We start from the raw sequence: 19,079 nt of genomic DNA, 5'->3' as shown, positions 1-19,079 counted from the left end.
CGAATATCCCCTCTTATGGGAGAGATGCAGCTGGAAAGACTCTTGCCTCCCATCTGCCACCCTGCTCCGTTTGCTTTTCCACTTGCAGCAACCGTGTGCTGCCAAGGGAAGAGGCAGCGGCCGGCGACGCGGGACGGCGGGGGCGATGCGGAGCCCACCCCGGGGCCCGGCCGCAGGGTGCCGCGCGCAGCTACATTGGACAGCTCCGCGCCGCGCCGCGCCGCCCGGCGCGCAGGTGCGCGGCCCCGGCTCCGCCGCCGCCGCCGCCCCTCGCCCTTTTCCGACGAGTTACCTTCCTCCTGCCCCTGGGCTCCCGAGCGACAACGAACCTCTCCTCCTCTTGCCGCACCACCGGCATCATTACTGCTGCTGCAAACGACTGGTGGTTCTGCGTCTACTTCAGTGATTTAACGGCATGCCTAATACTACATAAAGAAACAAATAGCAGGGGGGCTGCTTTTATTCTTACTAACGTTATGAGATTTCTTAGCAAATAGGGAGAGAGGAGGTCAGAGATGTGCTTATTTATTATGCATATGCTTCATTAGAACACCTGGCGAATGAACTGATAAAGCAAAAAGGAGCTGTAATACAGCTGTTAAGAAAAGTGGTAACTACAGAGCATCCAAAACTAACACTAAGTTGAAGAACTCCAAATATTGAGTGTTGTACAAGAAAACTTCCGGGGGGGGGGGGAGATCGGCTAAACGATGGATCTGCAAAGGAACGTAAATTATTTCAGCTCCTCTAATATGACAGGCATTCCGCTTAAATATATGGAGATACAATTTAAGGGCATATGCCAGCAGAAGTGTGCGATCAGACGGTGCAAACTTATCTGGGAAACACCTCAGAACATGAAACAAAAGAAAGAGAAAATGTGAAATCTTCTGTGTATCAATCTCTACACGAATTTCTAGTCATATGGGAAATCGCCGTTTAGAGAAGGGTAGAGCAGCCCTTCACGCTGGTCTCTTCAGGAAGAAGTGCACGTCTGTAGTTTCAGGCTTCTGCAGGAGACAAATTTTAAAGACAGCCAGAACCAGAAGTGCTTTGTGTTGCAAGAACATAAAGGGATATGGTTGCTGAGTTAGTATGGCATTACAAAAAAATATAGCGTACAACAGAAAAGATTAGTGCAGGGTGTGCCTGTCACTGCATCCTTAAAGGAAGCACTAGAGTCAGGACTGAGCGACTGGTAGGTCCTAGTAGAAAATGAAGGCTTTTAGCCAAAGTGAATCCTTGTGTCAAACTGCTTTTTTTTCTTCTTGCTGTTTTGTGTCTTATTTTTTCCTCTTAAGCTTTTTTTTTTTTAATATTGGTTTTCCTCTTATATTAATGGTTTTAAAGTGTGTATAATAAACGGAATGAACTGTGATTTGAGGGTTTTTTTTGAACATATTTCATATTTGCCGATTTTTATCACATTGAGGAAAGTGGAGGTGAGGAAGTGCATAATGAATATCCATGCTGTAGAAGACAAGTTTTCATTGCATAGACAATGTAGTGATGTGGGAAAACAGGACAAATTTTCATGAGAGACAGCTTTACACTTTGCAGTCTTCTTGTCCCAGATTAGGTGCTCATATGTGTGTTCTAGCTTTGTTTTAACCAAGCATACAGACAGTTTGCTCTAGGATTGCTTCATCCACCTCACATCCTACTTCTGCATTTCACTGGTGTATCACAAAGATTTTTTTCACTCACGAAATGCTTACAGGTATGGAGTACAGACTGATGGTTACATCTTCAAGCCATTCTGCAGCTATGTGTGTATTTATTTTTCTTCAGAAATATCTATAATATAGTTCTAGATGCTCGTGTAGGATTTGAGATTAAAACCCCAAACACAGTAGCTTTTCTGATCTACCAGCCCTATCAGAGAATCATATTTATCCTTCTGCCCATCTCTAATTATGCCCCACTTATTAACAACTTAGGAAATCAATGCCTTTTAACAAGTATTTTTATTAAAAAACAAAAATCTAATATCCTTTGGACCAGCAAAAATGGAGGAAAAGTGTATTTTAATTCAGTGTATTCCTACGGAAACAGCTTTACATAGTTTTAACCCTGGGTGCTGAGTTCCTATGCCAATTACAGGAGAAGACAGGCACTCAGATGACTTAGCACTCTGATTGAGATGTTATTAATTCTAACAATATAAACCTGTGCTTTACTGGAATATTCACTAGAAGTCAATGCTGATCCCAGGATGCTGAAATAAGGGGGCACTGTCTGTCAAGCATGAATCAATAAGCAAGGAGCTGAAAGTTGCTAAGCCTAATCTAGAAACCACAAAAAGCTAGATCTGTAACTGAAAAAAAATGTTTACACAATCTCCTTTTAAACTGCAACATGGGAAAAATCTTTTCTCCTTTAGTTGATCCCTTAATAGCCAGAGAGTTGCTTTCATTCTCAAAATGGGTCTGACCAATAGAAACAGTTACAGGGTCTAACAGGGCTAATACAGCTTCCACCTTTGCCTCTTCCAATTTACTAATATTGCAGCTGTCTGATTTTGCTGTTAATCTTTAAAGTTATAGTAATGCCATTGGATCATGGCCTCATTACCACACAAGAGAGGACAGTTCCTGCCCTGTTGAACTAACGTTTCTGACAGACCAGACCACATTGGTGGAGTGGGTATGTGCTGAGATAGGGAAAGCTTGCAAGGAACTGGACAGAGTTTAGAAAATATCTTTGCTTGACACTTGCTCAATTAATGGTGCAGAGGAAGCAACTGCAGGTGCAACTGAAGAATTAATACAAAAGAAAGGATTTAAGCAAAGTTAGCTTAAGCTTGGTTATTCTGATGCTGGAAGAACATGGTGGTATGCAGACAAAAGCAGGACAAAATGTGATTGAATCAGGTATCTCTGGAAGGATAAAGGAGACCTCTGAAGTCTCAATACATTAGCAGATTACACAGACAAGAAACACTGGATGGTGATAGAATTTAAACTTCAAGAATTTCTGTCTGAGTTAGTCATGAGGTTGAAGGAGCCCAAACAAAAAGTATAGGTGGATTGGTCAGTACTGTTCTGAGTGATTTTCAAAGAAACCAGAGAGAAGGAGATTTCTGAATTAAAAGTCTAAGTTATTGTAGAACAGAGGAAGCAGGGTCTTGATGGCTGGACCAGCTAGGAAAGTTTTTGATATATGAAGCGTAGAGAGGAGTACAAGATTATCTAGCTTTGGTTTCTGCAAGTCTTACATGCTGAAAGAGCTGGTTGACTGCCTCAGTGAAGACAAATAAAATTAATAGTGCAAATGGGATCATATTATCTAACTTCTGGCTCTTATCCAAGTATCAAATTATCCTGGAGACACTGTGATTCCTTAGAGATGTGAGCACCTGCGGTGGACTCGATCAGCTAGAAGTCTGTCTCCCCTTACGGACTATACTAGGAGCTTAGGGAGACTGGGCTCTAATTCAGACACTTTCAGTCAGGTGGGATGAATCTTGGCCCTAGAATAAAGAATCTATGAATAAGCACTAAACAAAAATCCAGTAAGATATACATCTAGAGACTACGGGCAAAGGAAACTGGATTTATTTGTGTGTAGTGACTAGAATTTCAGTCTGTAAGAATTCTCTGCAACTTTTTTTTTTCTTCTCAAAAACCTTACCCTTATAGGCAGTATAAGAATTAACTTTATTACTTATGCTGATGATGTGAGTACCCTCTGCTCACGAGATAAGTAAATTATTACCTGTCAAGCCTAGGTACCAGTTCTGCTTTAAAAACAGAATACATGCAGTGAAACTAGAACATCACAGTCTGGTCCCAGAAGTAATTTTAGGCACTAATCCTATATCTGACTACCTGAATGCATCACCATGTCACAGCCTGTCTTTAATACTACTCCAGTTTGAATTTAACCATCTACTTATAAAGATCAGGCTTCAGGACTTGGCCCTTCCTGAAAAAAGTGACATTCGGTAACATCATTGTTCCCTGGCACAGGAAATCATTAGCAAAACTCAATAATTTGGGCAAAAGCTAATAAAACTAGGTACATACTGCCAGTAAAGTGAAATTCATTTATATTTGCAGTTGTATTACACACCATTTGAGGAGTTTAAAGAAGTAATTGTTGGTATTTCCCCATATGGGGCCAGATGGTGAAGAATAAGTTTTGAAAGTAAAGTTTGGGATAAATCATAGACAAATGAAGGGAATAGCTGTGGTTAGGGTGTGATGTGATTCTCAAGCTTGCAAAATTTGATGAATGACACTTTATTCCTTAATCATAACCTTGGGGGTGGAAGGGATTGAGAACAGGACTTGTATTAAGGTTAGAATGTCAACCTTAACTTTGAATTTCCTGGCTTTTTATCAGTGTGTGTGAAAAATGTAATGTTATTTAAACATGGCTCCTTTCATCTTGATTTTGCTGTATAAATATTGTTTGTGGAAAATGGAATGCAATAAAAATATGGATTGTTTACCTAAGAGTCTCGATTTTTTTTCCAAAGCATTATTATAATTCATTAATTTTATTATTATTAGATATTAGAGCCATTTCTTAATCCTTTTTCCTCTTCCACTTCTCACAATTTGTAAAATGTACGGAAATGTCAAATTGAAAGCTATAGTAACCTAAAGATTTTGTTTATAAATCAACAGAATAAATATATCATGCATGATGATGGACCAAGATTCATTCCTAAAATCCTGAGTAGAGTGGAGTAGACTCCACTCTCATTTTTTGGGATCAGCTTTGGTTGAATGAGCCATTTTGTCTTTTGGGCTACTCATTTTTTGATCTCTCTTCTGATACTTACAGTACGTTTGTCAGGTAGGACGAACCTTTTGCTTTATTTAGATTTTTAGAATTTGGATAGAGATCGCCAGCTCTTTTTTTTTTTTTTTTTTTTTAATTTCACAGGTGTATCTCCTGCAGCTAGCAAGGAGATCTACAGAGAAACTCATGTCTAAAGAATAGGTCCCTTTTGCCAAGTCCCTGAACCACCCACTGCCTTCCTAAATTCTGGGTTTGATATTCCCCCGAGGGTATGGAATTTCTTTTGTTGCTGGTCTTGAATAACCTCTTAACAGTTTGTGGCTTTGTGTGTGTTCATGACAATAGTCTCTAATTACAAGATCACATAGTATCTTTCCCACTGAATTTTCATTTCATTCTGTGAGCAGATTAGAGGATGTTAGGAGTAGCAATTTCTTTCCTTCTTGTTATTCAGTATTTGACCTTCACTCTTCTGCATTATTTAAACCATGATTTAAAGATAAGATTAATAATTTCTAAGCTTTTCTAAGATATTTCTCATGCCTTATCAACTACCATATCAGTGAGCTTGACAGATGTGGATGGAACTAGTATAGTATCCATTTGCAGATGGGAAACAGAAATAGAGCAGACGGGAAACAGAAATAGAGCAATATGGAAATAAGAAGTAAAGATTGAAAAGAGAATTCCAATCTGAGTTATCTAGGATTTATTTTTTCAGAGAACTTATGTTATACAGCTCTTTTACCTTATGGAGATCCCATTAAACTATTCAGCTACAAGCATCTGGCTCTTCCATGAGTAGAATAAATTTTTTATATGTATTCTATATAATATATTTAATCAGGCAGTTTATTAATGTATATTTGGAATGTGTCTGTATTAACAAAATGGAGGCAACTTTAATTACTTACTAACTTCAAGGATTTGATTTTGCAAGCAAACTTTTTTTTAAATGCATACTAATTTTATTGTAATTCTTTAGGTTTTTTTTTAAGTCAACTTCAAAATGAGGAATTCCATCCTATGTTCCATCACTTTATCCCCACATGTGTCTGTGGCAGGGCTGAAATCTTTAGGTCCAGCATACTACTTGCTGCCTTTAGGCCTATGAAGAAGAATGTTATCTTCTCCTGTATGCTGAAAACTAGAGGGGAAATGGTATACTTTGTCAAGAGATTTAATAGATATTTGCTGACAGCAAGGACTTTTGAGGAGAAGACTGTTTGTTCCAGTCTACAAAGGGAATGTGACTTAGTTAGCACTTCTCCTTTCTGGAAAATTAGAATCAACCTGCTTTAACCCCTCCAGTCTATCCTTATCAATGTTCTGTGTCTTTTCCAGTTATGATTCACTGTCCCACTGCTTCTCTTGTAAACTCCTCTTGCTTCAGTCAGCACTTCTTAGGCTTTTTATCTTAGTCCCAGATTCCCCGTGGAACATGTTTTAGCCTTGCCTCCATGGGTTTCATATTTGATTCACTTCCTTAAGTTCAGCTGTCTTTCCCCAAAACTCTCACTTCTCCCAATTTGTCTGATTTTACTCTGTTTACCTGTATCATCCATTTCCCTTTGCAGTTAGTGTTATCCACTCTTAGGTCCCGCTCTGGTACAACAACACAGAGCTCCCATAACTTTATTTAGCTCACTGCTAAGGTCAAGCATGGATAGAATCTTTAAGGAATTTGGCTACTACAAATGTAGAAGCAAACTATAATATTTAGTTTTAGTTACAATTTATAGTCTGCTATATCAGGGTAGGCTTTCAAAGGGATATCTAAAAGTATACCCCTCTCAAAAATCTATCCTGCCAGATTTTCAAGTTCCTGCTGCACATCATGGCAACATTAGATCTTCAAAGGATTAGGAAAAAAATGTGTTTTCCCCTACCTTTCCTCTACACATGACCATTGTGACTGGATTACAAAATAAAAAGATATCATTAAGGTCAATATAATTGATTTTAACAATTCATGACATTATTAGTAATAATCATGATAATATTAATATTAAAATTAGTAATTAAATGAGTAATGGATACTTTTTATAGGCTCAATAGCCTGTAAAATATCCCAGATGTGTTTTCTTAAATCATATCCTTTTAAACCTACTCATTTGATTCGTGTGTGTATATGTGCAGGGAAGAAAATTAGAGCATTTTTCTAATACCTTCCATGCTCAAATCACAGTAGAAATATTGCCAGTCTAATATACCTCTAATTATCTGCGATATCCAAGATATTCATCAGTCACTCCATGTAGGACTCAACAGCATTTAGGAGCAGTATTATTTTTTATACAAGCCATAAGGAATCCTTTTCACAGATATTGCAAGGTTTCTGGATCACCCTGTAAATGCTAGTACATTCTGATTACACAAAGGTTATCTGATGTCTGATTACACAAATGTATAAAATTAAAAGATATTTTGGCAAGAAAAGAGTGCAACAAAGTACTTGGAAGCATATTTGATGCCAGTTCTAAAGATGTGGAAGAATACAGTAAAACATACAAAGTTATTGCTTTAGCTCCAGACCATGAATTTTTTATTATGAAAGAATCTCCTTTTTACTTCAAACTTGACAAATTTAATTCAGGTTCCTTTAATCAAATGACGCTTAGAAAGCATTTGCTGTCCTTGCTTGCAGTCTGATTTGACTGAGTGCAAGCATTGTACAAATTGCTTAACCGTCAACAACAACAGACATTCCTCTGCACATGATCACCCACAGTCAGTCTGCGTGACTAAGTTTATATGAGTAAATAAAAAAGGGGAGAGCAAGGGCCTGCAAATTGGCCTGCACCTGTGCATACTGCTTTGCTCTCTGCACGCCCCCGGCACGGTTTGGGCCTCTGCCAAATAGCACTCTCTTAGCAATGCTTGGGCATTGTCTGAAAGGAAACGCAGGCCAAGGACCATTTCTAATAAACAGTTTGTGTGCAGCCACCCTGCCTGTTGGAGAATTTAGGAGAGCTAAAGATTTTAACTAGGTGGGCATAAGCCATGCCATGGCACCACAACTCAAGGACAGAAAAAGGTCCATGGCCTGTTTTATTTAGCAGCACAAGCATTGGCACTAGATACAGAGCCCTTGAGCCACTGCTGGCTTTGTTAGTAGACATTATGTCTGAACTCCACTGCTCAGGTCAAGAAAATAGGGTTAGGGCTTGGCAGGGAGCTGGTTTAAGCTCTTGGCTTTTGAACACCAACAGCAGCCTACCACTCAGGTGGACATTCTTGTCAAAGCAGACTGAATTCTCCTCTCACGGCAAATTTTAGTTTGAAGTTGCCATTGCAGAAGTTAATTATACTAATTGTGTTCACAGAGAAGATTGTTCTTTCATGTCTTCATAGATTACTTTGGAAATGTTATTTCTCACACAGTTGTCATGTATATCTGAGCACACTCTTAGAGTCTTACCCCCTAATTTGGCTGCAGCACTCCACAAAGCTGTCAATGTGATCTATGAACCTGCATGAGTGTTTTCTGATAGCTTGTAACTTGTGGCAGTTTTTAAGTTTACCTCCTCTAAAAAATAATTCAATGGGTCTCTATGGGGTCCTGAACTGAATTCAGTTTCAGAAGGTTGCCGATACATCTACTTGGCCATGGCTGAGCTTAAATAAAAGGTCATTAGATTAATGTTTTTCACCTGAGTTGTCTGAGCCCTCTTATTTTGTTGTCCCAGGTTTTAATGGAGAAAAATCTACAGGTACAACAGTTAGAAATAACTGATTTTTTTTTTTCACGTGAAATTTTGAAGAAAAGGATGGAAAGTATTGGCAAATCAAAGTGTCATGTTACTTTTTTTCATGCTGAACTGGCCTTTTCAAGAAACATGTCTTCTGTGAATTGAGCAGCAATAAAACATTTTATTATTTAAGAAATGTCATGTGTCCTGAAGCTAAAGAGTAATTTTGAGTGAAGAAGTCATATTTTCATTCAAAAAAAGCTGAAATGAAACATTTTTACTTTTCACATTTTTGGTAAGTATGAGATTGAATGTTGAATCTGCAATTTCATTAGAAAATGTTTCAAAAATGGTGGAAGATATTGCTCACTGCCAACTTAGATGACAAAATTGTTGATGGAAAGAAAGGTGGGAAAGATGAGCATTCAGCTTTCTCAAAATCTTGTGTAAGCTTGTCTTTTCCAGTTACATGATTCACTACTTATTAGCAAATTTACATGTAGACTTTTAAATACTGTTAGCATTCCCTTTGTTTATTTCCCTTAGAACTGAAGCAATATCTGATTTGCAGGTACCCAGTCATTGTGTTTATCTAGCAAAGAAACTCATATACAATCGTGTCATAGTTTCTTGACTCTAACTTGTGCTACATAACCAATAAGCCATTCTAATTTTCTTTTGTTTGGGGTAAAAATAAAATAATATATATGAATATTTTCAGGTTATTAGAGCCAAACGATGGGTCAGGACCCTGGAACTCTTTTGCAGCAGTCACATCAAAGTACTCTCTCCTCCTTGCCATAGGTTGGTTACTACATCACTTGTTATACTTCCTCTTATTTCCTGTGTATTTCAGGCTGTGACAGAACTGAAATCTCAGTGAGCTGCAGTTTGGTGCTTACCAGTAGCCACAGTGTAGAATTATCATGAATGTGTCGAAGGTTTTTAGAACTAAATAAGGAGCAGTTGGTCACGTTAATATGTGTGAAAGTGTGAGACTGATCCTGGGTATTAAGGAAGAATCACAGGATCTGAATCTGAAATTGAATCTTCCTTTATGTTTGTATTGTGGCTAGTAAGAGGGGCATCCCAGATGTTACTGGGATCCTCAAGCACTACCAGAAACTCAGGCAAAGACTGACTTTCGTGCAGTTCATGATAGTGAAGTATATTTTAAAGGGAGGAAGGGGTAAACAGAGTCATAGTCTGGCTGGAGAAGGGGAGGCAGGAGGTGGGAATACACACTGCCTTCACTGACTACATGAATCCTCTCCTACTTCACCAATATGACTAGAGATTCAGGAGGGAGCTGGAAATAGTTCTGGGGAATTTATGAAAAAGAAGTCCAGAAATCATGGAATTGAAAATGGATTTAATTTCTTAAATTCCTGCTTCTGTCAGGTTAAAGGGAAAATAGGATAATATAGACAGACTGAGCCTAAAAGTTATAGCAACTACTGTAGTGCTACTCATGAACACAGTGGTTTGAAGGTGCAATACTAAATGAAAACATAAATAAACAATACATTTTAAAAGTAAATAGTAAATAAAAAATGCACCCAAGTGAATGTTCCAGGTTAGAGAATGAGGACTCTTACTCCATCTATTCTGTATAACTCCCAGAGTCTTCCCTGATCTCAGCACTGCTTCATCATGTCCTCCTCTCCCTTCCAGGCAATTTTACTCCAGTTTTGCCCAACTTCAGGGAATTCCTGAACAATTTAGGAGTTTTCCCCAACTAGCTATGGGCAACAATAGTGTCAATACATTTACAGAAAGGACATGGTGTATCACAGTAGGAGAGACAACTTCATTCTTACACTTACAGTAGCCCCCCACACCATTAGTGCAATTTAGGCACTTAAAAAAGAATCTGCAATTACTTGCTATGACCCCTAACTCTGTAATCACATGATATGCAGGCTCCTGTCTATAGAATGTTTTGCTAGCACTGGAGTAAGTGTAGTTGTAGAGTTCGATATTATTTTGTTATTCTATCTTTTCATACTGGCTTCCATTCAAACATCTCATAAAACATTCTAAATTGTATATACACGCAAATACATAATACACCTGCAAAACTTCTAAGAGTATCATTTTACAAAGAGGTAGACTGAAAAGAAGTGGATTCAATTACTTGCACTGGGTTACTGAAAGACATTAGTTGCAAGGCTAAGAATAAAACCACTATCTCTTGATTGCTAACTTAATTCTTAATTGCTAGGCAATACTGGTTCCCAAGTTCAGTGAAAGTCAAATCAGTCACTTTTGCTTTCAAAGCTAACCCTCACTGGGATTATCTCATTTGTGAGACCAGATCCAGAGAAAACAAATTAGGAATGGAACAATCCCTTTTAACTATAATTCCGGAAAGACTGAATAATTGGGCAAATCTACTTTCTTTTCTACTTTTCAGGAAAAAAAAGAGGACAAATATAAATCCCATTTTACTTAGTTTGGGTAGAAAATTAGCCTTGTGAATTAAACTCTTGTACAGTAGTACACAGCATTCATTGAAAGGGAGTGTCCTAGGATGTTAAAGATTAGCCATGGTAGTTTTGGTTTAGTCTTTATTGCTATGAGAGATTTTTTCCAGGATTTCTTGACTCATTCCTCTAAGCCTGTGTTGAAAGGGAGTTTCTTAATGCATTCTGAAGCAATCACATCATTTATGATTTTTTTTCACTTACCGTTTAGTACTATTTTTTCAGAATATTTTAAAACAATTCCATTTTTAATTGCATCATGTATTTTTTAAAGTATTAGTATTATTTGATTTGTTATTCAAAGACAAACATAGAAAGGACTTTTTAAGGACGTTGGGAGAACAGGGGGTTCTAGTTAGTAGTCATTTAACATTCAAAACCATCATCTCATCATTAATTAAACTAAAACTAACTATCAGATAAAAACAGCTTAACCTAGGTAGTTGCATAATGTTACTAAGAGACTTATTTCACTTCAGACTTCTTCCCAATGACAATGGATTCAGGATAATTTCCCACTGGCCAGCATATAGTATTCATATTAGGCTTTTTGCAAAATGGTTCTGCTCAGAGGGATGAAAACAAGCAAAAACTTGCACTGCCATCCTGCAGCTAAAGCCATATGTGCTGTATAGTCACATATAATAGCTACTAGTCAGTGATAGAGCATATTGCTATAGGGTCAGTCTAAAGACTGACTCCAAAATCTAGGAAAAAGAAAGGAACTTAAGTAGTCATAAAGTCAATTGTTCAAAACTAAACATACCTTTTTCCCAGTGGAGAAAATTTTTCTGACATTGTCTCAGAAAAGAAGACAAGAAGGTCCAGTGGTCCCTTCCAGAACCTGGACTTTTCAGTTCTTATCTGCTACTGTTTTCCATGTTACTTTTCATGTTACTTAGGCAGACCACTTACAGAAAAGCACCATGAAGCCATCTGTGGGGACTGTGCAGAGAGCATAGCCACATGAACCTTTTTGCCCATCAGCCTATGGAAATCCTCCCTCATTTCAGCCTCCCAAGTCAGAAGTGATGAGTGGAACATCACAGACCAGTGTAGCCTTGTATATCCAACTGACCTGTGTAAGCACTCTTGCTAGTTCTCCTCTTGGCTACACAAGAAGCTTCCCGATGAATTAAAACACAAAAAGGGAATGTACAAGAAGTGGAAAGAAGAACAGGTGAAATAGGATAACTATAGTACTTTGCTGGGTACTCAGGGGAAAGAAAAAACGGGAAGACCAATGTCCACCTGGAGCTAAAAGTGGTCAGGACCATAAAAGGTGGCAAGAGGAAATTCTGAAGATATTCTAGTAGCAAAAGAAAGTTCAGAAAAAACGTGGGTCTGATGGGAGAGACAACCTAGTGATGGATGACATAGGAAAGGCTGAAGTGCACCTCACCTTTTTGGTCTCAGTTTTCACAGGCAAAGCCTAGTCCCAGACTTCCGTGTGTACCGATACAGTTTGAGAAAGAGAGGAGAAGACAATGATGAGGTAGCAACAGGGTAAGGATTACTTAGAGAAGTTTCAAATCAAGGGAGTTGGATGGGATTCACTCGAGGATGCTGGAGTGATTGTAAGGTTACTGTCTCTGAAAAAGTGTGGTTATCAGGGAAGAATGCTTACAACCAGAAAAAGGCAAATGTTATGCCCATCTTTAAAAAAAGTGAGAGGAGGACTTTGGGAATTACAGGCCATATCAGTCCCTGTAAAGATCATACAGCATGTCCCCTTGGAATCTATTTCCAAACACATGAAAAAAAAAAATCAGGAACAGCCAACACAGACTTACTAAGGGCTAATTATGTCTGACCAGCCAGATGGCCTTCTTTGGTGAGATGACATGCTGAATGGCCAAGAAGAGAGCAAAGAATACCTTGTCTTCAAGAAGGCTTTTGGCACTGTCCCCATCATGGATTTCCATGCGGAAGCTGAGGAAGTATGGGCTGGAAGAACAGTTAGATGGATTGAAAATTGGCACTACCCTCATGTTTAAAGGGTAGCAATCAATGACTTGAGGTCCAGTGGGTGGCTGGTAATGAGCAGAGTACTCTATGGTTTGGTACTGGGACCCATATTGTTCAGTATCTCCATCAGTAAAATCAGTGGTGATATAAAATATGCCTTCAGTAAATCTCCAAGAGATACTAATTAGGGAGAATGATTGACATGATGAATGGGAGAAATTTAATCCAGAAGGTCCTTGATAAACTTGAGGACTGGACCAACAGAAACTTCATGAAGGTCTAAAAGGAGAAGAATGAAGTCCTGTGCCTGGGGCAGAGTAACCTTATATATCAGTAGATGCTGGGAAATGACTGGCTAAGTAAAGATCCCTGAAAAGAGCATGGGCTTGTGATGGACTCCAGGTGGAGTATAAGGCAAAAGAGTGCTCTTACTGCAAATAAAGCAAATCATATTTTGGACTATATTAGGGAGAGTGTGGTGAGCAGACCAAATGAAGTTGTTCTCTGCTTGGCACTGATGAGGCTCTATATGGAATACAAAGCCCAGTTTGGGGCCCTTGGAACACGAGGGGTGCTGAGATACGAGATGGTCTGGTAAAGCACTTCCAAAATGGTCATGAAGAGAAGCTGAAGGAGCTGGGCTTGTCTAGCCTGACAAAGAGAAGGCTAATGAATGATCTGATAGCAACCTGCAAGTACTAGAAGGACAGCTACAAAGAAGAAAAAAATAAATGCTTCTTGGTTGTGGCAGACAATGTAACAAGGTACAATAGCCAGAAATTGCAGCTGGGGATGTTCAGATTGGCCACGAGGAAAAACTTTTTCAATAGCACTGCAGCTCAGAGAGCATGGGGAGTCTCCATCCTTGGAATTTTTCTAGAGAGGACAACATAAAGCCATGTCTGACCTGATCTAGTACCGGTATTAATCCCACTGGTGGGAGTCCAGACTAGAGACCTCCAAAATACATTTCTATGATCCTGTGATTGTTGTAATTCAGAGTTCTGAATCTTTATGACTTTTTCCTTCAAGAAGAACACCACAAGAAAATTCATTGTGCTCAACCTGAACCTGTGCGGCTCTGAACTCTTCCTCTAAAGAGCAGGAGACAACATGCCCCTTTGCCTCCAGGATCTGAAAAAGTTTCAGCATAGAACTTATGTGAGATGGCAGATATGGCAGATAAAAGCTTTTGATCCTATTCCTGGTCATGACAACTGAGAAAATACGGGTGGAATACAGAAGAATATTTTGAAAGAAGAGGTCTGAACTTTTTAGTCAATGATTTAGTCAAGTCAAAAAACACATTTGTGTTCATCAATACCAATACAGAAGTAGCCTCATTCACTTCAAGTGTGATAATAACTTGAGGTTGTCAAGTGCTTAAGTGATTTGCTGGCCTGTGGCCTCTGTTCCTCTTTAAAATGAATTAACTGCTGACTATAAAAGGCAGGGGACTGTGTGGAATGCTTAATAATCACAAGGGAAAAAGCTAACAAAAATCAATCAGTCAATCAATCAATCAATCTATCTATCTATCTATCAAATCATTAACTATCTAAACAACCAGCCTGGAAGCCAGCACTTCTTTTAATTTACTATTTACTAGTATTTACTAAGCTTTTCAACCAGCCAGAACATAATTCCAGCATTCAGTTTTCAGGTCTTCACCTTGAAATTTATTTCTATTCAGGCACTTGCAGAGAATAGAGAACATCTGGAATGGTACATTAAAACAACACATCAACTTAGAATACCCTAAATGATTAGATGATATGTTACCTAAACATATAGTGGAAACTCACTAATTTGTATTGTGCTGGCAAAGATAATACATGTCATATATTTTCCTCTCTGCTTCTATTTGTACAGAAATCCAAACAATTGCAGTTTTTAGAACATACATAGTATTCCACATGCTTGCAGTTTGGATTTCACAGCACTGTAAATACTTTTAAGTATTTGCATTGATTCTTGGTTTTAGCCTTTTAGAGTTGATGCATGAACTTTTGAATTCTTATCAGGTTTTCACAAAACCTGGAATCAGGATTATCCATCTTAAAAAATTGCATTCCTTTATTCTAACTCTGAGAAGAATTTATATCCTTAAGGCTTTACTCTAGGATATCTTTTGACATCAAAAAGGTAAAACTATAAATAGATTCTATTCTTTTCAGATGTCTGTTTAATTTTTTTTTCTTTCAAACACTTTAATTTAATTTTGAAGTTCACTTTGAAAAGAAATGATAAATGAATGTGTTTGCAGAGATAATGCTTTCTCTTTGCTCAAAATAAAAACAGGCATCTGTTTTTTAAGTTATTATCTTTTGATTGCCTACTGAATCACAAGTTTCATGGAATTTCAAAGTGGCATTTATTTACCAATCAGAAAAATATGTTGCTGACAGAAACTCTCTTTTTGCACATGTATATGCATACCACTTGTTCTCTTTTATGTTATATATGTATCTCCTTACAGACAATGCTATACTTTGAAAGTGTTGTAAATACAATGAACTTTCTTATTGCATAGTGTTTGTTGTTTTATTGAATAGCAAGAACAGTTATTCCATCAATGGGCCCATGTTCAAGTGAATACCACTAATATTGTGTTCTCAGAAGGGAATATATATATATATATATATATATATATATATATATATATATATAAATCCGTTTGAACTCTACTGGTTTTGCTCCTTGTTATCATTCAAAATCTATTGATATAAAACAAGTTCTATCTATCCTTCCATCCAGATGGTTGACGTTACATGTGATTGTATGAAAGCTCTGATATGAAATGCCTTTGGCTTACCGGATTACCCTCTGCCCACATGTTTCAAATTAATAATAAAAAAGAAAGAAAAAAAGAACCGGTGCAATCTTGCTACAGAAGAACAAGACTTTATTGTATAACAGGATTGCAGATGTGGAAAGGTGCTCATAATAACGCTAAACTATTTTTGTTTCATTGTGCATCTGGGATGCCAAAGAATCTTTAAGGCGCTAGGAACTCATAGTAGACAGTCTTGGCTTTTTGATTAATTTAATATTCAGAGAAATGATTCCTTTTTGTAAACTCTGTGCCATTCATCATCATATTGTCATTTTTGTAATCACAAAATGATTTACAAAGTCAAGATTTTTTTTTCTAATTTCTGAAACAATTTTAAGACATCAAAGACTTTCAGATACAAACATCAAAGAGCAGCCCAAATCAGAGATTTCTGGCTAAGACAGTTTAGTTCATTTAATAGCCTCTGGTTTTCTAAAGATTAAATTACAGCATATAAAATTCTTGGAATCTGTTTAAGGAAGCTGTACTGTATATTTATTATTTATTACAGAACGGCTCTTTTGTGGGGCAATGAACTTTGTGGTAGAGAAGATGCCATCTTTTCAATTTATCAAATCAGCAGCAAATTCTTGTGAAATATTAGAGGTACAATGATCTAATCCTACTGGGAACTGAGAAATGTGTTAACTGAGGAAATATTTGCACATGAGCTCAGGATAAAATACATTTCTTCCCTTATAATCAGTCTATTATACTGGGATGCCTGCATGAATTCAGTAAGGATACTCTGAGGAGAAGTAAGACAGAACGAAAATGAAATGACTTCCTCACAGGAGGAATAATTTCAAATGATATAGTTTATGGAAATTGGTAGGTCAGGATTCTGGTATCGGCTAAGTGACGTAATTCAGAAGTGATCTCCATTATTTCCATGATTTACAGCAGGATGACAGCCCAGAAGCTGGTCATATGGATTCTGGGCACAGCCTGCCAACAGCACACATGCCAAGCCACACGACCTAGCTGGTGAATTTAGAAAGCACAGGCAATGTAACTGGATCAGTAGAGACAAATAAGATTTTTCTGGGCACAGGCAAAAATACAAGGAAATACATGTAGTTTCATCCACTATTCACCCAAGAAAGGTAGGATAATAGGGATCACCTTCAAGTAAGCAAGGTGGGAATAAATAAGTGTATGGCTTACAAAACATCCAGGAGGATCCTGCCAGGGAGAGAAGCTATATGAAATGCAGGGAAACAAACTCTACATGGAGTATGCTCCCACAGACTAAAGAATTAAACTTCTGGATACTCTTCCCAGAAAAACATACTCTTATCCTTTTGAAGTCAGCTTACTGACTAGAAAAACTGAGCTTCTGGGAGTTCGATATCATACTACTACATAAAAAGGTTTTCCCCAAATGGATTTCTATTGTAATGTTCACAACAGGCTGGGTTAGATTCAAAACAGTTTAACAGACGAGACACAAAATCCATGGTTTCTAAGTCAAAAACCATAGATCATTTATATTTACATTCCTACTCTCTCTGTTAGGAAGATAATGAGATTACATGTAGAATAGTCACATCAGACCATGAATGTAGAATTATTGCTCAAGATAAAGCTCCAGGCAAAAAAAAAAAAAAAAAAAAAGTTTCTATAAACAAGAACAAACACTTACTTGACTTTCCACCAAGATTTTTCTCTTTCAGATATTTCACTGCAAAATTGTAAATTGCATGCCTTCTATAACCACTGGAGTTCAATTATATCATTCTCTTCACTGATATCCACTAAACTTTATTTTATATAAATACTTTGCAAAAAAAATCCTGCTGGTTGTGTGCTAGGACGTGAGAAGGAGGAAAACAGGACTATGCTGCTCCAGCTCTGCTACCAGTATGAACAAGGACACCATGCACATCAGTTTTTATTTCTATCCAACATTTTATAGTTACAATTGTCATACACCATTGATGTAACTTCATGCCTAACAACTCAGGGAAGAGAGAAGACAAGCTGATATGCTGTAGGGAGACAACTGCGTCCTCTGTCCAGTTAATCCAGCCAAGACTAATATAGTTAACATTTTTATATTGGGAAGTGCTCTGGCTCTGGGCCTTTAATGTTTTTGCTAGGTGCCCATCACAATACCTCTGCACTCTACAGAGTATGTAACTTACAGATAATTACAAAAGAAGATTTTTCAGCGGCCTGCATTTAGCATAGTTTAGCTTGTTTCTGGGTTAGATGACTCTCCTGAGAAAGGAGGGGAGGGGAGGGAAGGGGAGAAGGGCTTCTGGCAGCCTACATCAGGATTGGATTAAGCCTAGGAAAGACAACCAGGGCTCTAGAAACTTTAGGGCTGAATACAAGGAGCAGCCAGAGAGGAAGCCCAGGAACAAAAGCTTAATTTTAGCAGGCTTTGAAGTTGATTTTTAACTTAAGCAGGGGGCTGGGATTTTCCTTTCATTTAAGAAGTTGGTCATACTTCTTTGCTACCACATAACTGTTAGAAAGAGACTTTGATATCTAATTTAGTTAAGAAAATTTTAGAGGTAGGGTTACAGTCTTCTAGCATTTGAATAATTTCTTGTCCCAGTGTTAATAAAGGGAGCTTTACAGAGGGATTTATTCTGTTCCAGTGCACATCTCTGTTTGCATGTGTTTGGATGGGTTGTGTATCTGCTGAAATGGTTGTGGTTCTATGATGATTCTTTGAAAAAGGGGTCATAATTGTGGCAGACTGGAATTTTGTAAGTAGTTTGGTTGGACTCAGAGGGGACATTCTGACTTTTAAATAAATAACATTTAGGTCACATTGCTATTTGTCATTCCTCCAAACATCATCCAATGAGAACAGGAAGTTTTAATAGGATTTATGTTTCCTGAGACAAAGAACACTTTTTGCGTGTTTTGTTCAGTGCCTGTGCACAGGTGGGTTCAAATTCTGCCCCCAGGCACTATTAAAATATAAATGTTGCATTAAAAATCATGTCATATTTGCCCTATTCCAGTGAATAAGAGAAGCATTATTTTAGGACTAACAGCCAAGTTTTTCCACCACCCAGTAGGGTCCCCAGAAGAGCCATACCATTAGGCACCTGCAGCACTCAGACACACACTGCTTTTACCTTGCAGGCATCCCTCCTTTCGTTAGGCTCTCTACAGCTGACATCTGCTTCCACATGTTCCCTAGCTGCCCTAGGTAGCAGCAGCCTACAGGGTTCAGGCATACTTACCAACCATCAGCTCTGGTTCTGTTCAAATATCAGCATATTTCCATACTGATCTTCAACACTGGGTGCTTTTCCTTCCAGTATGAGTGATTTATTCACTCCTCTTGGGGGTATGGAAACCAACCTCAGTATGCTTTTGTCC

Source organism: Apteryx mantelli, chromosome 2 (assembly GCF_036417845.1).
Source record: "Apteryx mantelli isolate bAptMan1 chromosome 2, bAptMan1.hap1, whole genome shotgun sequence".
NCBI lineage: Eukaryota > Metazoa > Chordata > Aves > Apterygiformes > Apterygidae > Apteryx > Apteryx mantelli.
Note: the sequence above shows the minus strand (reverse complement) of the source record.